This window comes from Somniosus microcephalus, chromosome 2 (assembly GCF_052327205.1).
Source record: "Somniosus microcephalus isolate GS21.2 chromosome 2, FLI_Smic_1.0, whole genome shotgun sequence".
Classification (NCBI taxonomy): domain Eukaryota; kingdom Metazoa; phylum Chordata; class Chondrichthyes; order Squaliformes; family Somniosidae; genus Somniosus; species Somniosus microcephalus.
The window spans coordinates 183,384,838-183,409,844 of record NC_140988.1 but is presented as its reverse complement, the minus strand read 5'-3'; the positions used below and the strand labels follow the sequence as shown (position 1 = coordinate 183,409,844).

The 25,007-nt window shown below is 54.5% G+C and overlaps 1 protein-coding gene across 3 annotated transcripts in view; it reads left to right on the top strand.

The window, feature by feature from the left end:
* LOC147123145 (beta-1,4-galactosyltransferase 3-like) overlaps window positions 1-25,007 on the top strand; it is a 61,667-nt gene that overhangs the window by 2,709 nt on the left and 33,951 nt on the right. Inside the window, exon 1 of one of the 3 annotated variants that reach the window (XM_086004161.1) lies at window positions 13,486-13,618. The exons of 1 other annotated variant lie outside the window; for it this stretch is intronic. The gene's annotated coding sequence lies outside the window, so the exon portion shown is untranslated. Of the gene's footprint in view, window positions 1-13,485; window positions 13,619-24,022; window positions 24,272-25,007 lie in introns of those variants that run through there. One more of the 3 variants, XM_086004174.1, reaches the window with a different exon arrangement.

The following is a 25,007-nucleotide window of genomic DNA, read 5'->3' as shown; positions in this document are numbered from 1 at the left end:
GAGGAGGTTACAGAGATAGGGAGGGTGGTAGGAGCTGGAGGAAGTTACAGAGATAGGGAGGGTTGTAGGGGTTGAGGGAGGTTACAGAGATGGGGAGGGTTGTAGGGGCTGGAGGAGGCTACAGAGATAGGGAGGATTGTAGGGGCTGGAGGAGGTTACAGAGATAGGGAGGGTTGTAGGGGCTGGAGGAGGTTACAGAGATAGGGAGGGTTGTAGGGGCTGGAGGAGGTTACAGAGATAGGGAGTGTTCTAGGGGCTGGAGGAGGTTACAGAGATAGGGAGGGGCTGGAGGAGGTTACAGAGATAGGGAGGGTTGTAGAGGCTGGAGGAGGTTACAGAGATAGGGAGGATTGTAGGGGCTGGAGGAGGTTACAGAGATAGGGAGGATTGTAGGGGCTGGAGGAGGTTACAGAGATAGGGAGGGTTGTAGGGGCTGGAGGAGGTTACAGAGATAGGGAGGGTTGTAGGGCTTGAGGTTACAGAGATAGGAAGGGTTGTAGGGGCTGGAGGAGGTTACAGAGATAGGGAGGATTGTAGGGGCTGGAGGAGGTTACAGAGATAGGGAGGGTTGTAGGGGCTGGAGGAGGTTACAGAGATAGGGAGGGTTGTAGGGCTTGAGGTTACAGAGATAGGAAGGGTTGTAGGGGCTGGAGGAGGTTACAGAGATAGGGAGGGTTGTAGGGGCTGGAGGAGGTTACAGAGATAGGGAGGGTTGTAGGGGGCTGGAGGAGGTTACAGAGATAGGGAGGGTTGTAGGGGCTGGAGGAGGTTACAGAGATAGGGAGGGTTGTAGGGGGCTGGAGAAGGTTACAGAGATGGGGAGGGTTGTAGGGGCTGGAGGAGGTTACAGAGATAGGGAGGATTGTCGGGGCTGGAGGAAGTTACAGAGATAGGGAGGGTTGTAGGGGCTGGAGGAGGTTACAGAGATAGGGAGGGTTGTAGGGGCTGGAGGAGGTTACAGAGATAGAGAGGTTGTAGGGGCTGGAGGAGGTTACAGAGATAGGGAGGGTTGTAGGGGCTGGAGGAGGTTACAGAGATAGGGAGGGTTGTAGGGGCTGGAGGAGGTTGCAGAGATAGGGAGGGTTGTAGGGGCTGGAGGAGGTTACAGAGATAGGGAGGGTTGTAGGGGCTGGAGGAGGTTACAGAGATAGAGAGGTTTGTAGGGGCTGGAGGAGGTTACAGAGATAGGGTTGTCGGGGCTGGAGGAGGTTACAGAGATAGGGAGGCGGGGTGGCGAGGAAGGAATTGAACACAAGGATGAGAAGTTTGAAATCATGGTGTTGCTTTACCGGGAGCCAATGGAAGTGAGCTAGCGACAGCGGTGCGAGTTAGGACATGGGGCAGCAGAGGTAGAGAAGATGTTTCCACTTGTCGGGGTGACCAGAACCAGGGGCCATCAATACCAGATAGTCACTGAAAAATCCAACAGGGAGTTCAGGAGAAACCTCTTTCCCCAGAGAGTGGTGAGAATGAGGAACTCGCTACCACAGCGAGTGTTGAGGCGAAGAGCGGAGATACTTTTAAGGGGAACACAAGAGGGAGAACGGAGTAGAAGGATATGTTGATGGGGTGAGATGAAGAGGGGTGGGAGGAGGCTGGTGTTGATAGGGTGAGATGAAGAGGGGTGGGAGGAGACTGGTGTTGATGGGGTGAGATGAAGAGGGGTGGGAGGAGACTGGTGTTGACGGGGTGAGATGAAGAGGGGTGGGAGGAGGCTGGTGTTTATAGGGTGAGATGAAGAGGGGTGGGAGGAGGCTGGTGTTGATGGGGTGAGATGAAGAGGGGTGGGAGGAGGCTGGTGTTGATAGGGTGAGATGAAGAGGGGTGGGAGGAGGCTGGTGTTGATAGGGTGAGATGAAGAGGGGTGGGAGGAGACTGGTGTTGACGGGGTGAGATGAAGAGGGTTGGGAGGAGGCTGATGTTGAAGGGGTGAGATGAAGAGGGGTGGGAGGAGGCTGGTGTTGATGGGGTGAGATGAAGAGGCGTGGGAGGAGGCTGGTGTTGATGGGGTGAGATGAAGAGGGGTGGGAGGAGGCTCGTGTTGATGGGGTGAGATGAAGAGGGGTGGGAGGAGACTCGTGTTGATGGGGTGAGATGAAGTGGGGTGGGAGGAGGCTGGTGTTGATGGGGTGAGATGAAGAGGGGTGGGAGGAGGCTGGTGTTGATGGGGTGAGATGAAGAGGGGTGGGAGGAGGCTGGTGTTGATGGGGTGAGATGAAGAGGGGTGGAAGGAGGTTGGTGTGGATGGGGTGAGATGAAGAGGGGTGGGAGGAAGCTAGTGTTGAAGGGGTGAGATGAAGAGGGGTGGCAGGAGGCTCGTGTTGACGGGGTGAGATGAAGAGGGGTGGGAGGAGGCTGGTGTTGATGGGGTGAGATGAAGAGGGGTGGGAGGAGGCTGGTGTTGATGGGGTGAGATGAAGAGGGGTGGCAGGAGGCTGGTGTTGACGGGGTGAGATGAAGAGCGGTGGGAGGAGGCTGGTGTTGATGGGGTGAGATGAAGAGGGGTGGGAGGAGGCTGGTGTTGATGGGGTGAGATGAAGAGGGGTGGCAGGAGGCTGGTGTTGACGGGGTGAGATGAAGAGGGGTGGGAGGAGGCTGGTGTTGATGGGGTGAGATGAAGAGGGGTGGGAGGAGGCTGGTGTTGTTGGGGTGAGATGAAGAGAGGTGGGAGGAGGCTGGTGTTGATGGGGTGAGATGAAGAGGGGTGGGAGGAGGCTGGTGTTGATGGGGTGAGATGAAGATGTGCGGGAGGAGGCTGGTGTTGATGGGGTGAGCAGAAGAGGGGTGGGAGGAGGCTCGTGTTGATGGGGTGAGATGAAGAGGGGTGGGAGGAGGCTGGTGTTGATGGGGTGAGATGAAGAGGGGTGGGAGGAGGCTGGTGTTGATGGGATGAGATGAAGAGGGGTGGCAGGAGGCTGGTGTTGACGGGGTGAGATGAAGAGGGGTGGGAGGAGGCTGGTGTTGATGGGATGAGATGAAGAGGGGTGGCAGGAGGCTGGTGTTGATGGGGTGGGATGAAGAGGGGTGGGAGGAGGCCGGTGGTGATGGGGTGAGATGAAGAGGGGTGGGAGGAGGCTGGTGTTGATGGGATGAGATGAAGAGGGGTGGGAGGAGGCTGGTGTTGATGGGGTGAGATGAAGAGGGGTGGGAGGAGGCTGGTGTTGATGGGATGAGATGAAGAGGGGTGGCAGGAGGCTGGTGTTGATGGGGTGGGATGAAGAGGGGTGGGAGGAGGCCGGTGGTGATGGGGTGAGATGAAGAGGGGTGGGAGGAGGCTGGTGTTGTTGGGGTGAGATGAAGAGAGGTGGGAGGAGGCTGGTGTTGATGGGGTGAGATGAAGAGGCGCGGGAGGAGGCTGGTGTGGAGCAGAAACACCAGCACGGAGCTCTGGGGCCGAATGGCCTGTTCCTGTGCTGTACAGTGCATGAAATGCGATGTAATTCTATGTCATTGTTATGTTTCCAATCCGTGCTGCACTTTGTTTGTTCTGCCAGTGCTGTTAACCAGTCCACATCCTTTGAATAATTGCTAATCTAATCTCTGTGCTGCGGGGCTGTGTTCCCCTGACCCTGAGCAAATCGCAGGAACGTATTGTTCTGCTTAGAGCCGCCGAACTTTGCAATGTGGGCTCCCTGCCCAGCGCTTTCGACTTATTTTGAAGCGTAAAAGGCCCACTCCAGAACCAGACCGGGGTGCGAAACAACAACAAGCTGCATTTATATAACACCTTCTGCGTAGTAAAACGTCCCAAGGCGCTTCTCAGGAGCATGAATCAGACAAAATTTGACACCGAGCCACATCAGGAGCTAATAATCTATTGATTAGACACTTTACAGCCTTCTGAACTCAACATCGAGCTCAACAATTTCAGACCATAACCTCAACCCCGATCATTCTCTTTCTCTCCCTCACAGGGCTGCGGTCGATCAATCTGCCGTTGCCATTCACAGCTCCTCTAGACCCATTGGGTGACCGCTTTGCGGAACACCTCCATTCAGTCCGTAAGGGCGACCCCGAGCTTCCGGTCGCCTGTCACTTTAATTCACCGCCCCATTCCCACTCCGACCTCCCCGTCCTCGGTCTCTTACATTGTTCCACGGAAGCTCAGCGTAATCTCGAGGAACAGCACCTCGTCTTCCGATTAGGCACTTTACAGCCTTCCGGACTCAATGTCGAGTTCAACAGCTTCAGATCATAACCTCGGCCCCTATTACATTTTTATATATTTTTGATCCACACCTTTGTTTTGGGCCCTTCCCCCTTTTTCTCTCTCCCACATGGCAGCTGTCTCCCATTCTGCCAGCGCATTTCACACCTAATCTAGAGCTGTCTTTTGTCTCCAGTAGTCCGATCACCATCTCGTCTGGTTTTGAATACCTCTTAATGTCTCTTCACTTCTCTCTTGTTCTTTCATCCCCATTTCCCAGCCCCCAAACTGGCCTTTTAACCTGTTTCATTTCCTGTGTTTTTACTCCCAGTCCTGACGAAGGGTTTCGACCGAGCTCAGCCTCTACCTTTGGTTTCATGGCATACGGCACAGGTCGTTGTTTAAAAAACCTTGGCAGTGCCTCCTTGTCGACATAAATCTTAGCTGGGGGGCCATTAAATGGGCCAAGTTCTTCCTTGAACACGTTCTCATGTTCAATCAACACCTCTTGCAAAGACAACTGTTTGCCTCCCTCTATTTGATTTATTCCTCCCCAATCTAATTTAAGTTCTTGTATCCAGCCCCGATCTAACAGGTTTGGTCCAGAACCCGGTACTACAACTACAGGTAGCTGTTCCACGGTGTCCCTGTGTTGCACAGTTACAGTAGCTGTACCCAATGTTGCCATTCGTTCACCAGTATATGTTTTAAGCTGGAGAGAGCAAGACTTTAACTCTGTTGTTATTTCCTCTAGACCCATCTTTTGTTTCTTAACTTGTCCCATTACCATCTCCTTTTGCCTCGCACCATAATCCCCTTTTGTCTCGTAATCTCTCCTGCCTTCCATCCTATCACAGACCTTCCCTTTTGTTCTTTCCTCCCCTCCCTCCTCTCCCTGCCCTTACACTAGCTTGAAAACCTGTTCCATCTCCAACTTCTTCCAGTTCTGACGAAGGGTCATCGACCTGGAACGTTCACTCTGTTTCTCTCTCCACACACGCGGCCTGGCCTGCTGAGTGTTTCCAGCATTTTCTGTTTCAATTTCTGATTTCCAGCCTCCGCAGTATTTGGCTTTTGTAGGAGATATTAGGCACAGGCGACCGAAAGCTTGGTCAAAGAGGTCGGTTTTAAGGAGCGTCTTAAAGGAGGAGAGAGAGAGGCGGAGAGGTTTAGGGAGGGAATTCCAGAGCTTGGGCCCAGGTGGCTGAATGCACGGCCGCCAATGGTGGAGCGATGGAAATCGGGGGGATGGACAACAGGCCGGAATTGGAGGAGCGCAGAGCTCTGGGAGGGTTGTAGGGGCTGGAGGAGGTTACAGAGATAGGGAGGGTTGTAGGGGCTGGAGGAGGTTACAGAGATAGGGAGGGTTGTAGGGGGCTGGAGGAGGTTACAGAGATAGGGAGGGTTGTAGGGGCTGGAGGAGGTTACAGAGATTGGGAGGGTTGTAGGGGGCTGGAGGAGGTTACAGAGATAGGGAGGGTTGTAGGGGCTGGAGGAGGTTACAGAGATAGGGAGGGTTGTAGGGGGCTGGAGGAGGTTACAGAGATAGGGAGGGTTGTAGGGGCTGGAGGAGGTTACAGAGATTGGGAGGGTTGTAGGGGGCTGGAGGAGGTTACAGAGATTGGGAGGGTTGTAGGGGGCTGGAGGAGGTTACAGAGATAGGGAGGGTTGTAGGGGGCTGGAGGAGGTTACAGAGATAGGGAGGGTTGTAGGGGCTGGAGGAGGTTACAGAGATTGGGAGGGTTGTAGGGGGCTGGAGGAGGTTACAGAGATTGGGAGGGTTGTAGGGGGCTGGAGGAGGTTACAGAGATAGGGAGGGTTGTAGGGGGCTGGAGGAGGTTACAGAGATTGGGAGGGTTGTAGGGGGCTGGAGGAGGTTACAGAGATAGGGAGGGTTGTAGGGGCTGGAGGAGGTTACAGAGATTGGGAGGGTTGTAGGGGGCTGGAGGAGGTTACAGAGATAGGGAGGGTTGTAGGGGCTGGAGGAGGTTACAGAGATAGGGAGGGTTGTAGGGGCTGGAGGAGGTTACAGAGATTGGGAGGGTTGTAGGGGGCTGGAGGAGGTTACAGAGATAGGGAGGGTTGTAGGGGCTGGAGGAGGTTACAGAGATAGGGAGGGTTGTAGAGGCTGGAGGAGGTTACAGAGATAGGGAGGGTTGTAGGGGCTGGAGGAGGTTACAGAGATAGGGAGGGTTGTAGGGGGCTGGAGGAGGTTACAGAGATAGGGAGGATTGTAGGGGCTGGAGGAGGTTACAGAGATAGGGAGGGTTGTAGGGGCTGGAGGAGGTTACAGAGATAGGGAGGGTTGTAGAGGCTGGAGGAGGTTACAGAGATAGGGAGGGTTGTAGGGGCTGGAGGAGGTTACAGAGATAGGGAGGGTTGTAGGGGGCTGGAGGAGGTTACAGAGATTGGGAGGGTTGTAGGGGGCTGGAGGAGGTTACAGAGATAGGGAGGGTTGTAGGGGCTGGAGGAGGTTACAGAGATAGGGAGGGTTGTAGGGGCTGGAGGAGGTTACAGAGATAGGGAGGGTTGTAGGGGGCTGGAGGAGGTTACAGAGATAGGGAGGGTTGTAGGGGGCTGGAGGAGGTTACAGAGATAGGGAGGATTGTAGGGGCTGGAGAAGGTTACAGAGATAGGGAGGGTTGTAGGGGCTGGAGGAGGTTACAGAGATAGGGAGGGTTGTAGGGGGCTGGAGGAGGTTACAGAGATAGGGAGGGTTGTAGGGGGCTGGAGGAGGTTACAGAGATAGGGAGGGTTGTAGGGGCTGGAGAAGGTTACAGAGATAGGGAGGGTTGTAGGGGCTGGAGGAGGTTACAGAGATAGGGAGGGTTGTAGGGGGCTGGAGGAGGTTACAGATATAGGGAGGGTTGTAGGGGCTGGAGGAGGTTACAGAGATAGGGAGGGTTGTAGGGGCTGGAGGAGGTTACAGAGATAGGGAGGGTTGTTGGGGCTGGAGGAGGTTACAGAGATAGGGAGTGTTGTAGGGGGCTGGAGGAGGTTACAGAGATAGGGAGGATTGTAGGGGCTGGAGGAGGTTACAGAGATAGGGAGGGTTGTAGGGGCTGGAGGAGGTTACAGAGATAGGGAGGGTTGTAGGGGCTGGAGGAGGTTACAGAGATAGGGAGGGTTGTTGGGGCTGGAGGAGGTTACAGAGATAGGGAGTGTTGTAGGGGGCTGGAGGAGGTTACAGAGATAGGGAGGGTTGTAGGGGGCTGGAGGAGGTTACAGAGATAGGGAAGGTTGTAGGGGCTGGAGGAGGTTACAGAGATAGGGAGGGTTGTAGGGGACTGGAGGAGGTTACAGAGATAGGGAGGGTTGTATGTGCTGCAGGAGGTTACAGAGATAGGGAGGGTTGTAGGGGCTGGAGGAGGTTACAGAGATAGGGAGTGTTGTAGGGGCTGGAGGATGTTTCAGAGATAGGGAGTGTTGTAGTGGACTGGAGGCGGTTACAGAGATAGGGAGGGTTGTAGGGCTGGAGGTGGTTACAGAGATAGGGAGGGTTGTAGGGGCTGGAGGAGGTTACAGAGATAGGGAGGGTTGCAGGGGCCGGAGGAGTTTACAGAGATAGGGAGGGTTGTAGGGGCCGGAGGAGGTTACAGAGATAGGGAGGGTTGTAGGGGCCGGAGGAGGTTACAGAGATAGGGAGGGTTGTAGGGGCTGGAGGAGGTTACAGAGATAGGGAGGGTTGTCGGGGCTGGAGGAGGTTACAGAGATGGGGGGGGTTGTAGGGGCTGGAGGAGGTTACAGAGATAGGGAGGGTTGTAGGGGCTGGAGGAGGTTACAGAGATAGGGAGGGTTGTAGGGGGCTGGAGGAGGTTACAGAGATAGGGAGGGTTGTAGGGGCTGGAGGAGGTTACAGAGATAGGGAGGGTTGTAGGGGCTGGAGGAGGTTACAGAGATAGGGACGGTTGTCGGGGCTGGAGGAGGTTACAGAGATAGGGAGGGTTGTAGGGGCTGGAGGAGATTACAGAGATAGGGAGGGTTGTAGGGGCTGGAGGAGGTTACAGAGATAGGGAGGGTTGTAGGGGCTGGAGGAGGTTACAGAGATAGGGACGGTTGTCGGGGCTGCAGGAGGTTACAGAGATAGGGAGGGTTGTAGGGGCTGGAGGAGATTACAGAGATAGGGAGGGTTGTAGGGGCTGGAGGAGGCTACAGAGATAGGGAGGGTTGTAGGGGCTGGAGGAGGTTACAGAGATAGGGAGGGTTGTAGGGGCTGGAGGAGGTTACAGAGATAGGGAGGGTTGCAGGGGCCGGAGGAGTTTACAGAGATAGGGAGGGTTGTAGGGGCCGGAGGAGGTTACAGAGATAGGGAGGGTTGTAGGGGCCGGAGGAGGTTACAGAGATAGGGAGGGTTGTAGGGGCTGGAGGAGGTTACAGAGATAGGGAGGGTTGTCGGGGCTGGAGGAGGTTACAGAGATGGGGGGGGTTGTAGGGGCTGGAGGAGGTTACAGAGATAGGGAGGGTTGTAGGGGCTGGAGGAGGTTACAGAGATAGGGAGGGTTGTAGGGGGCTGGAGGAGGTTACAGAGATAGGGAGGGTTGTAGGGGCTGGAGGAGGTTACAGAGATAGGGAGGGTTGTAGGGGCTGGAGGAGGTTACAGAGATAGGGACGGTTGTCGGGGCTGGAGGAGGTTACAGAGATAGGGAGGGTTGTAGGGGCTGGAGGAGGTTACAGAGATAGGGAGGGTTGTAGGGGCTGGAGGAGGTTACAGAGATAGGGAGGGTTGTAGGGGCTGGAGGAGGTTACAGAGATAGGGAGGGTTGTAGGGGCTGGAGGAGGTTACAGAGATAGGGACGGTTGTCGGGGCTGGAGGAGGTTACAGAGATAGGGAGGGTTGTAGGGGCTGGAGGAGGTTACAGAGATAGGGAGGGTTGTTGGGGCTGGAGGAGGTTACAGAGATAGGGAGGGTTGTAGGGGCTGGAGGAGGCTACAGAGATAGGGAGGGTTGTAGGGGCTGGAGGAGGTTACAGAGATAGGGAGGGTTGTAGGGGCTGGAGGAGGTTACAGAGATAGGGAGGGTTGTAGGGGCTGGAGGTGGTTACAGAGATAGGGAGGGCTGAGGGCCATGGAAGGATTTGAACAGGAGGATGAGAATTTTAAAATCGAGACGTTGCCAGACCTGGAGCCAGTTTAGGTCAGCCAGCGACAGGGGGGACGATGAATTCCCTCTTGTGAACCCTTGGCGACGCAGAGCTCCCATTATCAGAACCTGGGCCAGACAGCCGTCCCTCCCTCTGTTAGGAAATTGATCTGTCGCTTGCAGAGTGTCTCGTGTTAAAATTGCAGCGACACTTGATCCAGCCAAGGGTACGTTCCAGTTCAGTGAGCGGGAGCTGTAGATAATGATGTGGAATGACTTGTCCCCTGTTCAAACTGGGTCCCGTGCTAGATAATTATTGACCACCTCCGTGATGCAGGAGGAGACAGTCCGAGGATCCAAGCTCGATCCCACGGCTAAATGACCGAGGTGAACACAACTAATCGATCAATGGAATTATATTGATCTGAAAGTGTCTGGGCTGTCCAGTGAGATTGCAGTGAAACATGACCCAATTTGTAAAGTGAAACATCATCCATTGCACCTCACAGAGAACGATCCCGTACTTTATCCAACTTTCTCTCCTTTTCTATCTTATCGCAGTGACATCATGCCTCTCCGTAACAGGCCAAAATCACTCGTGTAGTCGAGATTGCGGACCAGTGTAGGGACAGCGTAGAGGTAGCTTTACTCTGTATCTAACCCTGCTGTACCTGCCCTGGGAGTGTTTGATGGGACAGTGTAGAGGGAGCTTTACTCTGTATCTAACCCTGCTGTACCTGCCCTGGGAGTGTTTGATGGGACAGTGTAGAGGGAGCTTTACTCTGTATCTAAACCGTGCTGTACCTGCCCTGGGAGTGTTTGCTGGGACAGTGTAGAGGGAACTTTACTCTGTATCTAACCCTGCTGTACCTGCCCTGGGAGTGTTTGATGGGACAATGTAGAGGGAGCTTTACTCTGTATCTAATCCATGCTGTACCTGCCCTGGGAGTGTTTGATGGGACAGTGTAGAGGGAGCTTTACTCTGTATCTAACCCTGCTGTACCTGCCCTGGGAGTGTTTGATGGGACAATGTAGAGGGAGCTTTACTCTGTATCTAACCCGTGCTGTACCTGCCCTGGGAGTGTTTGATGGGACAGTGTAGAGGGAGCTTTACTCTGTATCTAACCCATGCTGTACCTGTCCTGGGAGTGTTTGATGGGACAGTGTAGAGGGAGCTTTACTCTGTATCTAAACCGTGCTGTACCTGCCCTGGGAGTGTTTGATGGGACAGTGTAGAGGGAGCTTTACTCTGTATCTAAACCGTGCTGTACCTGCCCTGGGAGTGTTTGATGGGACAGTGTAGAGGGAGCTTTACTCTGTATCTAACCCCGTGCTGTACCTGCCCTGGGAGTGTTTGATGGGACAGTGTAGAGGGAGCTTTACTCTGTATCTAACCCGTGCTGTACCTGCCCTGGGAGTGTTTGATGGGACAGTGTAGAGGGAGATTTACTCTGTATCTAACCCGTGCTGTACCTGCCCTGGGAGTGTTTGATGGGACAGTGTAGAGGAAGCTTTACTCTGTATCTAACCCGTGTTGTACCTGCCCTGGGAGTGTTTGATGGGACAGTGTAGGAACACAGAAGAAGAACGGCCAAGGTCCAACTGGTTCACCCTCTCCCATCCTGGGAGTCATATAATGCAATGATACTGGAGTTGTTGACTAACCACAGCAATCATTCTCTATCAATGAGTCTACAAGAGGCCCAGACACGAGGCCCTCCGACAGTGCGGCGCTCCCTCAGTACTGTACCTCGTACAGTGCGGTGCTCCCTCAGTACTGCCCCTCCGACAGGGCGGCGCTCCCTCAGTACTGCCCCTCCAACAGGGCGGTGCTCCCTCAGTACTGCCCCTCTGACAGTGCAGCGCTCCCTCAGTACTGATCCTCCGACAGTGCGGCGCTCCCTCAGTACTGCCACTCCGACAGTGCAGCGCTCCCTCAGTACTGCCACCCCGACAGTGCAGCCCTCCCTCAGTACTGCCCCTCCGACAGTGCGGTGCTCCCTCAGTACTGCCCCTCCGACAGTGCGGTGCTCCCTCAGTACTGCCCCTCCGACAGTGCGGCACTCCCTCAGTACTGCTCCTCCAACAGGGCGGCGCTCCCTCAGTTCTGATCCTCCGACAGTGCGGCGCTCCCTCAGTACTGCCCCTCCGACAATGCAGCGCTCCCTCAGTACTGCCCCTCCGACAGTGCGGTGCTCCCTCAGTACTGCCCCTCCGACAGTGCGGCGCTCCCTCAGTACAGCCCCACCGACAGTGCGGTGCTCCCTCAGTACTGCCCCTCCAACAGTGTGGCACTCCCTCAGTACTGCCCCTCCGACAGTGCGGCACTCCCTCAGTACTGCCCCTCCGACAGTGCGGCACTCCCTCAGTACTGCCCCTCCGACAGTGCGGCACTCCCTCAGTACTGCCCCTCCGACAGTGTGGCACTCCCTCAGTACTGCCCCTCCGACAGTGCGGCGCTCCCTCAGTACTGCCCCTCCGACAGTGTGGCACTCCCTCAGTACTGCCCCTCCGACAGTGTGGCACTCCCTCAGTACTGCCCCTCCGACAGTGCGGCACTCCCTCAGTACTGCCCCTCCGACAGTGCGGCACTCCCTCAGTACTATTGCCGGGGAAGTGTCGGCCTGGATTATATGGCTCGAGTCTCTGGAGTGGGGGCTTGAACCCACGACCTTCAGACTCAGATGCTTGAGAGAGAGAGAGAGAGAGTGCTGAAACAACTGAGCCAGGGCTGTTATGACTTTAACTTATGGCCAATAAATTTGTTCTGGTACCAAGATCAAGGGAACGAGTCTCATTGATACTGGGATCTTTCGTATAAATAAGCACGCATGGCACCAGTGATGAGTGGCTTCAGTGATGTGGAGAGACTGGAGAAGCTGGGGTTGTTCTCATTAGAGCAGAGAAGGTTAAGGGGAGATTGACCAGAATGGTCCCAGGGATGAGGGACTTCAGTGATGTGGAGAGACTGGAGAAGCTGGGGTTGTTCTCCTTAGAGCAGAGAAGGTTAAGGGGAGATTGACCAGAATGGTCCCAGGGATGAGGGACTTCAGTGATGTGGAGAGACTGGAGAAGCTGGGGTTGTTCTCCTTAGAGCAGATAAGGTTCCGAGGAGATTGACCAGAATGGTCCCAGGGATGAGGGACTTCAGTGATGTGGAGAGACTGGAGAAGCTGGGGTTGTTCTCCTTAGAGCAGAGAAGGTTAAGGAGGAGATTGACCAGAATGGTTCCAGGGATGAGGAACTTCAGTGATGTGGAGAGACTGGAGAAGCTGGGATTGTTCTCCTTAGAGCAGAGAAGGTTAAGGGGAGATTGACCAGAATGGTCCCAGGGATGAGGGACTTCAGTGATGTGGAGAGACTGGAGAAGCTGGGGTTGTTCTCCTTAGAGCAGAGAAGGTTAAGGAGAGATTGACCAGAATGGTCCCAGGGATGAGGGACTTCAGTGATGTGGAGAGACTGGAGAAGCTGGGATTGTTCTCCTTAGAGCAGAGAAGGTTAAGGGGAGATTGACCAGAATGGTCCCAGGGATGAGGGACTTCAGTGATGAGGAGAAGCTGGGGTTGTTCTCCTTAGAGCAGAGAAGGTTAAGGGGAGATTTAATGGAGGCGTTCAAAATCATGAGGGGTTTTGATGGAGTAAATAAGGAGAAACTGTTTCCAGTGGCAGGAGGGTCGGTAACCAGAGGACACAGATTGAAGATAATCGGTAAAAGAACCAGAGGGGGAGATGAGGAGAATTGTTTTGACGCAGCGAGTTGTTGTGATCTGGAACGCGCTGCCTGAAAGGGCGGTGGAAGCAGATTCAATAGTAACTTTCAAAAGGAGAATTGGAGAAATACTTGAAGGGGAAAAATTCACAGGGCTGTGGGGAAAGAGCAGGGGGGAGTGGGACTAATTGGAGAGCTCGTTCAAAGAGCTGGCACAGGCACGATGGGCCGAATGGCCTCCTCCTGTGCGGTGAGATTCTGTGCTGTGGGGACAGAGCAGGGGGAGGCGGGGAGAGTGGGTCTAATGGGAGAGTTCTTGTGCTGTGTGATTCTCACAGCTCTGCCTTAGCTTGAGCTGGTCTGTGTTGCTGGAAGCAGTGAGTGTGATAGACAACCCTTCGGACCAATCACAGACCCGCTGCAGCCCACAGTCAATGCTGACAACCAGCCACATTTCAACATCCAGCCAACCGGCGAAGGTGCAAGGGTTTGGGGGGCAGGAGGAGGAGGGGGTTGTCCCAGGATGTCACTTCCTATTTGAGGGGTGGGGATTCCCCCTCTGTCCTCCTCTCTCCCCTCCCTCTCTCTCTCTGGTTTTTCTTACTTATTTTGCTGTGAGGGGGAGAGGGAGGTTGGTTGGTTTCTGTTACACGACTTGGAGTGGGTGAAGCGAAGGCAGAAGGTAAGCAAATTCAGAATTCAGTACATGATGTGGGGCTGGTTTTGGGAACGGGGTCCTTCTGATTCTGGGGGGTGGGGTGGTTGGGGCAAGACTTGAAGGGGTGGGGGTGGGTGTGAAACGAGTTGCAAGTTGGCTTGAGTTTGAAGCTTTGGCCACAAATCGGTTCCCAAGTCAGTTTCACAATCAGTTGCAGCGATCAGTTACATTGTTCCCTCTGATCAGTTTCATTCGCTACCCCTGACTTTGCCCAGACCCAGGGGTTCTGAGCTGGGGAATCTTTGCTGTTTGTGTGTGTTTTGTGGTTGTTTTTTTTTAAGGAGGTGGGCTCCACACGACTTATCTCCTCACCCTCGTCCTGTGCATTCTCTCTTTCCCCCCCCCCCTCGCATTTCTCCGAGACGTGTCGCTTAAACATTCGATGGCGCCGCCCCTCTTGTGAGATTTCCCGTTAGACCAGCAACCAACTGTGTGTGTGTGTCAGAGAGAGACCTCCTGCTCTAGAAAAAAAATGCTTGAACGATTTCTCTAACCAGTCGCCAGCAACCATGAGACTCGCTGAGAATGAATGATCTGAGCCAAGAGACTTGTGATTGAAGAGAAGGAGGGAGGGGGATATCGTTAAATGTACTTTTCAACACTTTGAAAAAGTTGCGTAAGAAACTTTTTTCCCCAGTTGGCGAGCAGTTCCCAGGTCGCTCTGACCCAGACCGATTAAAGCTGTGTTTATCGACAACACTCCTATATGTGTCTGTTTCATAAACGTTTATTAAGGAAATTCCAACTTTATTCCTGTCCTACTGAAGGTTTATAAACCGGACAAATCATGTGAGATTCAGCTGTCCGTCTTGGTGAGACCAGAGTCAGAAGGTTGTGGACCACAGACTTCAGCTCTCTAATCCAGGCCGACACTCCCCGGTGGCAGTACTGAGGGAGCGCCACACTGTCGGAGGGGCAGTACTGAGAGAGCGCTGCACTGTCGGAGGGGCAGTACCGAGGGAGCACCGCACTGTCGGTGGGGTAGTACTGAGAGAGCGCTGCACTGTCGGAGGGGGCAGTACCGAGGGAGCACCGCACTGTCGGAGGGGTAGTACTGAGAGAGCGCTGCACTGTCGGAGGGGCGGTACTGAGGGAGCGCCGCACTGTCGGTGGGTCGGTACTGAGGGAGCGCCGCACTGTCGGAGGGTCAGTACTGAGGGAGCGCCGCACTGTCGGAGGGGTGGCACTGAGGGAGCGCCACACTGTCGGAGGGGCGGCACTGAGGGAGCGCCGCACTGTTGGAGGTGCCGTCTTTCGGATGAGTCATTAAACCGAGGCACCCTGAAGTGGATGTACAAGATCCCACGGCCACTATTGGAAGAAGAGCAGGGGGGAGTTCTCCCTGGTGTCCTGGGGCAAATATTTATCCCTCAACCAATCTAAACCAGATGATCTGGTCATTATCACATTGCTGTTTGTGGGAGCTTGCTGTGCGCAAATTGGCTGCTGCGTTTCACACAGAATCACAGAAACCCCACAGTGCAGATAGAGGCCATTTCAGCCCATCGAGCCTGCACCGACACATATCCCACCCGATCCCCGTAACCCCTACACCAACACATATCCCACCCTATTCCTGTAACCCCACGTATTTAATCCCCCTACACTAAGGGTCAATTTATCATAGCCAATCAACCTAACCCGCACATCTTTGGACTGTGGGAGGAAACCGGAGCACCCGGAGAAAACCCACGCAAGCACGGGGAGAATGTGCAAACTCCACACAGACAGTCACCCGAGGCCGGATTCGAACCCGGGTCCCTGGCGCTGTGAGGCAACAGTGCTAACCACTATGCCACCGTGCTGCCCTACATTTCCTACATTACAACAGTGACCACACTTCAGAAAAAGTACTTCATTGGCTGTGAAGCGCGTTGGGACGTCCTGAGGTGGTGAAAGGCGCTGGGGAAATGGGAGTCTCTCTTTAGACAAGGGATTGCTGTCGAAACTCTACGGTGTACATTAAACATGAGCTGGCCGCGTTTTAAATACCTCTCGTTTCGGGCCGATACTGGCTTCCGTCGGTGAAGGACGGTTTGGGTTTTTGCCCCGGGTTGCTGACCTAAGCTGGTGGAAGCTCGGCACCAAGCCACACTGCCTCACCCGGTCGAATTGCCGACTCTCGTGGGCGCTGGTGGGGCTCGTGTGGCTATGGGGGGAGGGGAGTGGGGGCGGTGGGTGGGAAACGACCTGATCCTGGTCTCGCGGGGCGACCACGCGCGTTGCTCGCTGGGTGCAGATCGGGACACTGCCCCCCCCCCCACCCCCACCCCGGGTTGAGTTTCACCACCAGCCTCCCGCCCACCCGCGGCTTATCTTGGCACGTGCCCCAGAGCGTGAATCGACCAGGGGCCTTCGCGCTTGGTGTGGCTCAGTAACAGATGGGGTGGCGCTGAGCAACCACCCACCAGTAAGCCAATCCTTCCCCTTCATAAAATGAACAATCGCACCATCTCGCATTTATCTTCTTAGGCAGTCCCTCGGAACCGAGGATGACTTGCTTCCACACTAAACCTGAGTTCTCAGGTGACTGATGAGTCCAATGCGGGACCGACAGTCTCTGTCACAGGTGGGGCAGACGGTGGTTGAAGGGGCGGGTGGGTGGGGTGCTTGGGTTGACGTGCGCCCCTTGCGCTGCCTGCGCTTGGCTTCCCGCTTGCTCCCGGCGAAGAGACTCGAGGTGTTCGGCGCCTTCCCGGATGCTCCTCCTCCACTTTGTGCGGTCTTGGGGCCAGGGATTCCCAGGTGTTGGTGGGGATGTTGCACTTTTTCAAGGAGGCTTTGAGGGTGTCCTTGAAGCGTTTCCTCTGCCCACCTGGGGCTCTCTTGCCGTGCCGGAGCTCCGAGTAGAGCGCTTGTTTTGGGAGTCTCGTATCGGGCATGCGGACAATGTGACCCGTCCATCGGAGCTGATCGAGCGTGGTCAAAGCTTCGATGCTGGGGATGTTGGCCTGAGCGAGAACACTGACGTTGGTGCACCTATCCTGCCAATGGATTTGCAGGATCTTGCGGATGCAGCGTTGGTCGTACCTCTCCAGTGCTTTGAGGTGCCTGCTGTACATGGTCCATGTCTCTGAGGCATACAGCAGGGCGGGTATCACTGCTGCTCTGTAGACCATGAGCTTGGTGCTTTTAATGTAGTAAAACGCCCCAAGGTGCTTCACAGGAGCGTAAATCAGACAAAACTCAACCCCCGAGCCACATCATGAGATATTAGGACGGGTGACCAAAAGTTGGGTCAGAGAGGTCGGTTTTAAGGAGCGTCTTAAAGGAGGAGAGAGAGGCGGAGAGGTTTAGGGAGGGAATTCCAGAGCTCGGGGCCCAGGCGGCTGAAGGCACGGCCGCCAATGGTGGAGTGATGGAAATCGGGGGGATGGGCAAGTGGCCAGAATTGGAGGAGCGCAGAGATCTGGGAGGGTTGTAGGGGCTGGAGGAGGTTACTGACATAGGGAGGGTTGTCGGGGCTGGAGGAGGGTACAGAGATGGGGAAGGGGAGCGAGGAGGGATTTGAAGTTGAGGTTGAGAATTTTAAAATCGAGGCGTTGCCGGACCGGGATCCAATGAGGGTTGCGAGCGACGGGGTGATGGGTGAACGGGACTGGCAGTGACTTAGGACACGGGGGCAGCGGAGTTTTGGATGACAGGGTGGAATGTGGGAGGGCAGCCAGGAGTGGGTCGGAATAGTCGGCGTCTGGAGGTGACCGAGGCAGGGATGAGGGTTTCGGCAGCGGATGAGCTGAGGCAGGGGCAGAGACGGGCAATGTTATGGAGGTGGAAAGAGGCAGTCTGAGTGGTGGCGAGATATGAGGTCTCAAGCTAAAAGTAGTCCATGATGTTTGACGGCAGGTTTGAGGACCAGTACGTCGGTCAGTGTGTGTGTAAATGTGGGTGTTGTGTCCAACGCCTTTCACCACCTCAGGACGTCCCAAAGCGCTGCACTGTCAATGAAGGACTTTTTTTTTTTTTTTTTTTTATAAAAGAAGTGTGGTCACTGTTGTAATGTAGGAAATGCAGCAGCCAATTTGCGCACAGCAAGCTCCCACAAACAGCAATGTGATAATGACCAGATAATCTGTTTTAGTGATGTTGGGTGAGGGATAAATATTGGCCCCAGGACACCAGGGAGAATTCCCCCCTGCTCTTCTTCCAATAGTGGTCGTGGGATCTTTTACATCCGTCTGAGTGAGCAGCCGGGTCCTCGGTTTATTGTCTCGGCATCTCCGACGGTGCGGCGCTCCCCCGGTACCGCCCCTCCGACGGTGCGGCGCTCCCCCGGTACCGCCCCTCCGACGGTGCGGCGCTCCCCCGGTACCGCCCCTCCGACGGTGCGGCGCTCCCCCGGTACCGCCCCTCCGACGGTGCGGCGCTCCCCCGGTACCGCCCCTCCGACGGTGCGGCGCTCCCCCGGTACCGCCCCTCCGACGGTGCGGCGCTCCCCCCGGTACCTCCCCTCCGACGGTGCGGCGCTCCCCCCGGTACCGCCCCTCCGACGGTGCGGCGCTCCCCCGGTACCGCCCCTCCGACGGTGCGGCGCTCCCCCGGTACCGCCCCTCCGACGGTGCGGCGCTCCCCCTGGTACCGCCCCTCCGACGGTGCGGCGCTCCCCCGGTACCGCCCCCTCCGACGGTGCGGCGCTCCCCCGGTACCGCCCCTCCGACGGTGCGGCGCTCCCCCGGTACCGCCCCTCCGACGGTGCGGCGCTCCCCCGGTACCGCCCCTCCGACGGTGCGGCGCTCCCCCGGTACCGCCCCCTCCGACGGTGCGGCGCTCCCCCGGTACCGCCCCTCCGACGGTGCGGCGCCCCCCCGGCACCGCCCCTCCGACGGTGCGGCGCCCCCCCCGGCACCGCCCCTCCGACGGTGCGGCGCCCCCCCCGGCACCGCCCCTCCGACGGTGCGGCGCCCCCCCCGGCACCGCCCCTCCGACGGTGCGGCGCCCCCCCCGGCACCGCCCCTCCGACGGTGCGGCGCCCCCCCCGGCACCGCCCCTCCGACGGTGCGGCGCTCCCCCGGCACCGCCCCTCCGACGGTGCGGCGCTCCCCCGGCACCGCCCCTCCGACGGTGCGGCGCTCCCCCCGGCACCGCCCCTCCGACGGTGCGGCGCTCCCCCGGCACCGCCCCTCCGACGGTGCGGCGCTCCCCCCGGCACCGCCCCTCCGACGGTGCGGCGCTCCCCCGGCACCGCCCCTCCGACGGTGCGGCGCTCCCCCGGCACCGCCCCTCCGACGGTGCGGCGCTCCCCCGGCACCGCCCCTCCGACGGTGCGGCGCTCCCCCGGCACCGCCCCTCCGACGGTGCGGCGCTCCCCCGGCACCGCCCCTCCGACGGTGCGGCGCTCCCCCGGCACCGCCCCTCCGACGGTGCGGCGCTCCCCCGGCACCGCCCCTCCGACGGTGCGGCGCTCCCCCGGCACCGCCCCTCCGACGGTGCGGCGCTCCCCCGGCACCGCCCCTCCGACGGTGCGGCGCTCCCCCGGCACCGCCCCTCCGACGGTGCGGCGCTCCCCCGGCACCGCCCCTCCGACGGTGCGGCGCTCCCCCCGGTACCGGCACCGGGGGTAGTGTCGGCCTGGATTTTGTGCTCAAGTCTCTGGGGTGGGGGCTTAGAGGGAGCGCCGCACTGTCGGAGGGGCAGTACTGAGGGGGGGCAGTACTGAGGGAGCGCCGCACTGTCGGAGGGGCGGTACTGAGGGAGCGCCGCACTGTCGGAGGGGCGGTACTGAGGGAGCGCCGCACTGTCGGCGGGGCGGTACTGAGGGAGCGCCGCACTGGCCTACTCCTGCTCCTATCTTCTATGTTTCTATTCGGCCCCTCGAGCCTGCTCCGCCATTCAATGAGATCATGGCTGATCATCCAAATTCAGTACCCTGTCCCTGCTTTCTCCCCATATCCCTTGATCCCTTTAGCCTCAAGAAATATATCTAACTCCTTCTTGAATATATTTAATGAATTGGCCTCCACTGCCTTCTGTGGTAGAGAATTCCACAGGTTCACCACTCTCTGGGTGAAGAAATTCCTCCTCATCTCTGTCCTAAATGGCTTACCCCTTATCCTTAGACTGTGACCCCTGGTTCTGGACTCCCCGCCATCGGGAACATCCTTCCTGCATCCAGTCTGTCTAGTCCTGTTAGAATTTTATAAGTTTCAATGAGATTTTATAATTTTATGAGGAATAAAGGCTGGCTTTAGATCAAGTGCGAGTTGCGCGGGCAGAATGAAGGACCGCTGCCCTGTGGGAGGGAAGACGATAAGGCTTGTGGTTATAGTCTGGTCACAGATGGATGAAATTCCCCGAATTAGCCGGAGTTGAGGGGGAGGTCAACTGACAGCTCCAACCAGCCCCATTTCCTGAGCGGTAACCAACCTTGTGTAGAAGAACAGACCACTTAAGCTGTAGTCAGTTGGAACGACTCTGCATCCAAAGATTCACCGCCCTCTGAGTGAAGAAATTCCTCCTCATCTCAGTCCCAAATGGCCGAGCCCTTATCCTGAGACTGTGATCCCTGGTTCTAGACTCTCCAGCCAGGAGGAAACAGCCTCTCAGCATCTACCCTGTCAATCCCCCTCAGAATCTTACACATTTCAATGAGATCCCGCCTCATTCTTTTGAACTCGAGAGTATCGGCCCAACACTCAATCTCTCATCATAGGACAACCCTCCCACCCATCCCAGGAATCAATCTAGTGAACCTTCGTTGCACCGCCTCCAAGGCAAGTATATCCTTCCTCGGATAAGGAGACCAAAACTGTGCACAGTGCTCCAGGTGTGGTCTCACCATGGCCCTGTATAATTGTAGCAAGACTTCCTCACTCTTATACTCAAACCCCCTTGCAATAAATGCCAACATGCCATTTGCCTTCTTAACCGCCTGCTGCACCTGCATGCTTACCTTCAGCAACTGGTGCACAAGAACACCCAGGTCTCTTTGCACTTCCCCTTCTCCCAATCTATTGCCATTCAAATAATAATCTGCCTTCCTGTTTTTGCCACCAAAGTGGATAACCTCACATTTATCCACATTATAGTGCATTTGCCATGTTTGGGCCCAGTCACCCAACCTGTCCAAATCGTACTGGAGTTTCACGACATCCTCCTCACAGCTTACCCTCCCACCCAGCTTTGTGTCGTCTGCAAATTTGGAGATATTACATCCAATTCCCTTGTCCAGATCATTAATATATATTGTGAACAGCTGGGGTCCTAGGACCGATCCTTGCGGTACCCCACTAGTCACTGCCTGCCACTCGGAAAACGACCCATTTATTCCAACTCTTTGCTTTCTGTCTGCCAACCAGTTCTCTATCCAAGTCAATACCTTGCCCCCAATCCCATGTGCCTTAATTCTGCACGCTGATCTCTTATGTGGGACTTTATCGAAAGCCTTCTGAAAGTCCAAATACACCACATCCACTGGTTCTCCCTTATCTATTTTACCAGTTACATCCTCAAAAAATTCCAGTAGATTAGTCAAGCACGATTTACCTTTTGTAAATCCATGTTGACTTTGTCCGATCCAGTCACTGCTTTCCAAGTGCTCTGCTATTACATCTTTTATCATGGACTCTAGCATTTTCCCCACTACCGATGTCAGGCTTACCGGTCTATAATTCCCCGCTTTTTCTCTACCACCTTTTTTGAATAGTGGGGTAACATTAGCTACCCTCCAATCCATGGGTACCATTCCAGAGTCTATCGAGTTCTGGAAGATGACCAGCAATGCATCTACTATCTCTAGGGCCACTTCCTTAAGTACCCTGGGATGTAGACCATCAGGCCCTGGGGATTTATTGGCCTTCAGTCCCATCAATTTTCCTAACACCAAATACTGATTTCTTTCAGTTCCTCCCTTTCATCAGACCCTATGTTCCCCGGCATCTCTGGGAGGTTATTTGTGTCCTCCTTTGTGAAGACAGAACCAAAATATGTATTTAGTTGGTCTGCCATTTCCTTGTTTCCATTATAATTCCCCTGATTCTGACTGCAAGGGACCTACGCTTGACTTCACCAATCTTTTTCTCTTCACATATCTATAAAAGCTTTTACAATCAGTTTTTATGTTCCTTGCTAGCTTACTCTCATATTCTATTTTCCCTTTCTTAATTAATCCTTTGTCCTCCTTTGTTGACTCCTAAACTGCTCCCAATCCTCAGGATTATTGCTTTTTCTGGCCAATTTATATGTCCTCTCCTTGGATCTTATGCTATCCCTAATTTCCCTTGTTAGCCACGGTTGAGTCACCTTTTTGTTTTATTTTTATGCCAAACTGGGATGAACAAATTCTGTAGCTCATCCATTCGGTCTTTGAATGTTTACCATTGCCTATCCACTGTCAACCCTTTGAGTGACATTCCCCAATCAATCCTACCCAACTCGCTCTTCAGACCATCGTAGTTTCCTTTTATTTAAATTGAGGACCCTAGTCTCTGAGTCAACTACTTCATTCTCCATCTTAATGAAGAATTCGATCATATTATGATCGCTCCGACCCAAGGGGCCGTACAACAAGATTGCTAATTAATCCTTTTCTCGTTACATAATACCCAGTCTAAGATGGCCTGATCTCTGGTTGGTTTCTCGACATATTGGTCCAGGAAACCATCCCGTAAACACTCCAGGAATTCCTCCTCCACAGTATTGTTACTAATTTGGTTGCCCAATCTATATGTAGATTAAGTCACCCATGATGACTGCTGTGCCCTTATTGCACGCTTCTTTAATTTCCCTTTTAATGCCATCCCCAACCTCCGCCTTACTGTTTGGAGGTCTATATACCACTCCCACTAATGTTTTTTCCCCCTTAGTATTTCTCAATTCTACCCATACAGATTCCACATCATCAGAGCTAATATCCTTCATTACAATTGTATTAATCCCTTCTTTAACCAGTAATGCTACCCCACCTCCCTTTCCTTTTTGCCTATCTTTCCTGAATATCGAATACCCCTGGATGTGAGTTCCCAGTCTTGGCCATCCTTGAGCCACGTTTCCGTAATCCCAACCAAATCATATTCGTTTAGCTCTATTTGCGCAGCCAATTCATCCACCTTGTTACAAATGCTCCTCGCATTAAGACACAAAGCCTTCAGGCTTGTTTTTTAACGCTCTTAGACCTATTAGAATTATTATTTACTGTGGCCATGTTTGATTAAACCATTGATTTCTCTGACTGCCACTTTTGTTTTTCTCCTTCCTATCTTTGCTTTTATCCCTGTTTTCCTTTCCTCTGTCTCCCTGCTCAGGTTCCCAACCCCCTGCCATTTTAGTTTAAACCCTCCCCCACAGCACTAGCAAACGTCCCCCTAGGACATCGGTCCTGGCCCTGCCCAGGTGCAGACCGTCCGGTTTGAACTGGTCCCACCTCCCCCAGAACTGGTTCCAATGTCCAAGGAATTTGAATCCTCCTCCTTGCACCATTCCTCTAGCCACGTATTCATTTGAAATATCCTCCTATTTCTACTCTGACTAGCACGTGGCACTGGTAGCAATCCTGAGATTACTACCTTTTGAGGTCCTATTTTTTAATTTACCTCCTAACTCCCTATATTCTGCTTTTAGGGCCTATCCCGTTTTTGACCTATATCGTTGGTGCCTATGTGCACCACGACAACTGGCTGTTCACCCTCCCCTCCAAAATGTTCTGCAGCCGCTCCAAGACGTCCTTGACCCTTGCACCAGGGAGGCAACACACCATCCTGGAGTCTCGATTGCGGCCACAAAAACGCCTATCTATTCCCCTTACAATTGAGTCCCCTATCACTATAGCTCTTCCACTCTTTTCCTCCGTCCTGTGCAGCAGAGCCACCCCTGGTGCCAGGAAGTTGGCTGCTGCTGCCTTCCCCTGATGAGTCATCCCCCCCAACAGTATTTAAAGTGGTGTCAATCTGTTGGAGAGGGGGATGGCCACAGGGGATTCCTGCACTACCTGCCTGTGCCTCTTACTCTGCCTGCTGGTCACCCATATCCCTTCCTGCCTGTACACCCTTTACCTGCGGTGTGACCAACTCGCTAAATGTGATATTCACGACGTCCTCAGCATCGCAAATGCTCCAAAATGAATCCATCCACAGCTCCAGTGCCGCAATGCGGTCTGTCAGTAGCTGCAGCTGGACACACTTCCCGCACACATGGTCGTCAGGGACGTAGGAAGCGTCCCTGATTTCCCACATAGAGCAGGACGAGCACACTACGGGGCTGGCTGTCCTGCCATGACTTGCCCTTTAACTAATTAATTAAAATTAAATGAATCCCACCGAATTTCACGACAGTTAAATGATATATTTAAGGGCCCTGGTTTACAAACTGTCCCCGCTACACCACAGAGACCTTAAAAACTATAAACCACAGACTTAAAGTTTTAAAACGAGAGAAATACTCCAACCAATCACCTACCTGTTTTGTGGTGACTTCACACCTCGAATACTTTTTACCTCTCTCCTTCCCTGAGATTGGTGAGGCCTACCTGAGCCTCTGGGGCCTTTTGTAGTCGCTCTGCGCCGCTGCCGCCGCTGCCGATGCCGCACTGAGGCCTACCTGAGCCTCTGGGGCCTTTTGTAGTCGCTCTGCTCCGCCTCCCGCCTGCTGCCGATGCCGCACTGAGGCCTACCTGCCTTTTAAAAGGTAAGTGGTAAATTAATTAAAATTAAAACATTTTTTCCACAGGGTTATTATTTTTAAATACTTTAAAGCAAGGTAAGTTTATTTTTAGCCCTGTTTTTTTTTATAAAATTATTTTTTCAAAAATTTAAATTATTGTTTAAAATAGTTATTTAATGTAATTTATAGTTGATGGGCCTTCAATAACCACAAAACTAGAAGTTATAGACTTAAACAAGTTGGCTTTTAATCGCTAAGATCAGAGCTAACATCTCAACACGCCGACTGGTTCACAGGAATGAGTCATACAGATCCTGGGGCGGAGCCAAGAGCCAAGACCTGGAACCTCCCAGGTTAGTCGGGAAAGAGGAAGTGAAAATATACACAGTGGGGGAGGGTAATATACATGAGTGCAAAACGAATACAGGATCAAGACAAACAGATTTCATTACAATAGTTTATTTAAAAAGTGTTTTTTAAAATTTATTTGAAGGTTAACTACTGTTTTGGGCCCTCAGCATTCATACGTTTTGACAGGTCTTTCTGTCAATCTTATGAATGGGCTTTTCCCCCCCTCCGATTGGCTGCCCATGGCTCACGTGATCCCAGGGGACGCATCGCACTAACTACGCCCCTGGGACACGCAAGCACAGCGCGCCGGCCTCTGGGCCAGGCCCCGGAGAGGAATTCCACGCAGGCCCAGAGCTCAACTGCCGGCGCGCTAGGTAAGTGTAGGTCGGGGGCTTGCACCCGCGGGAAG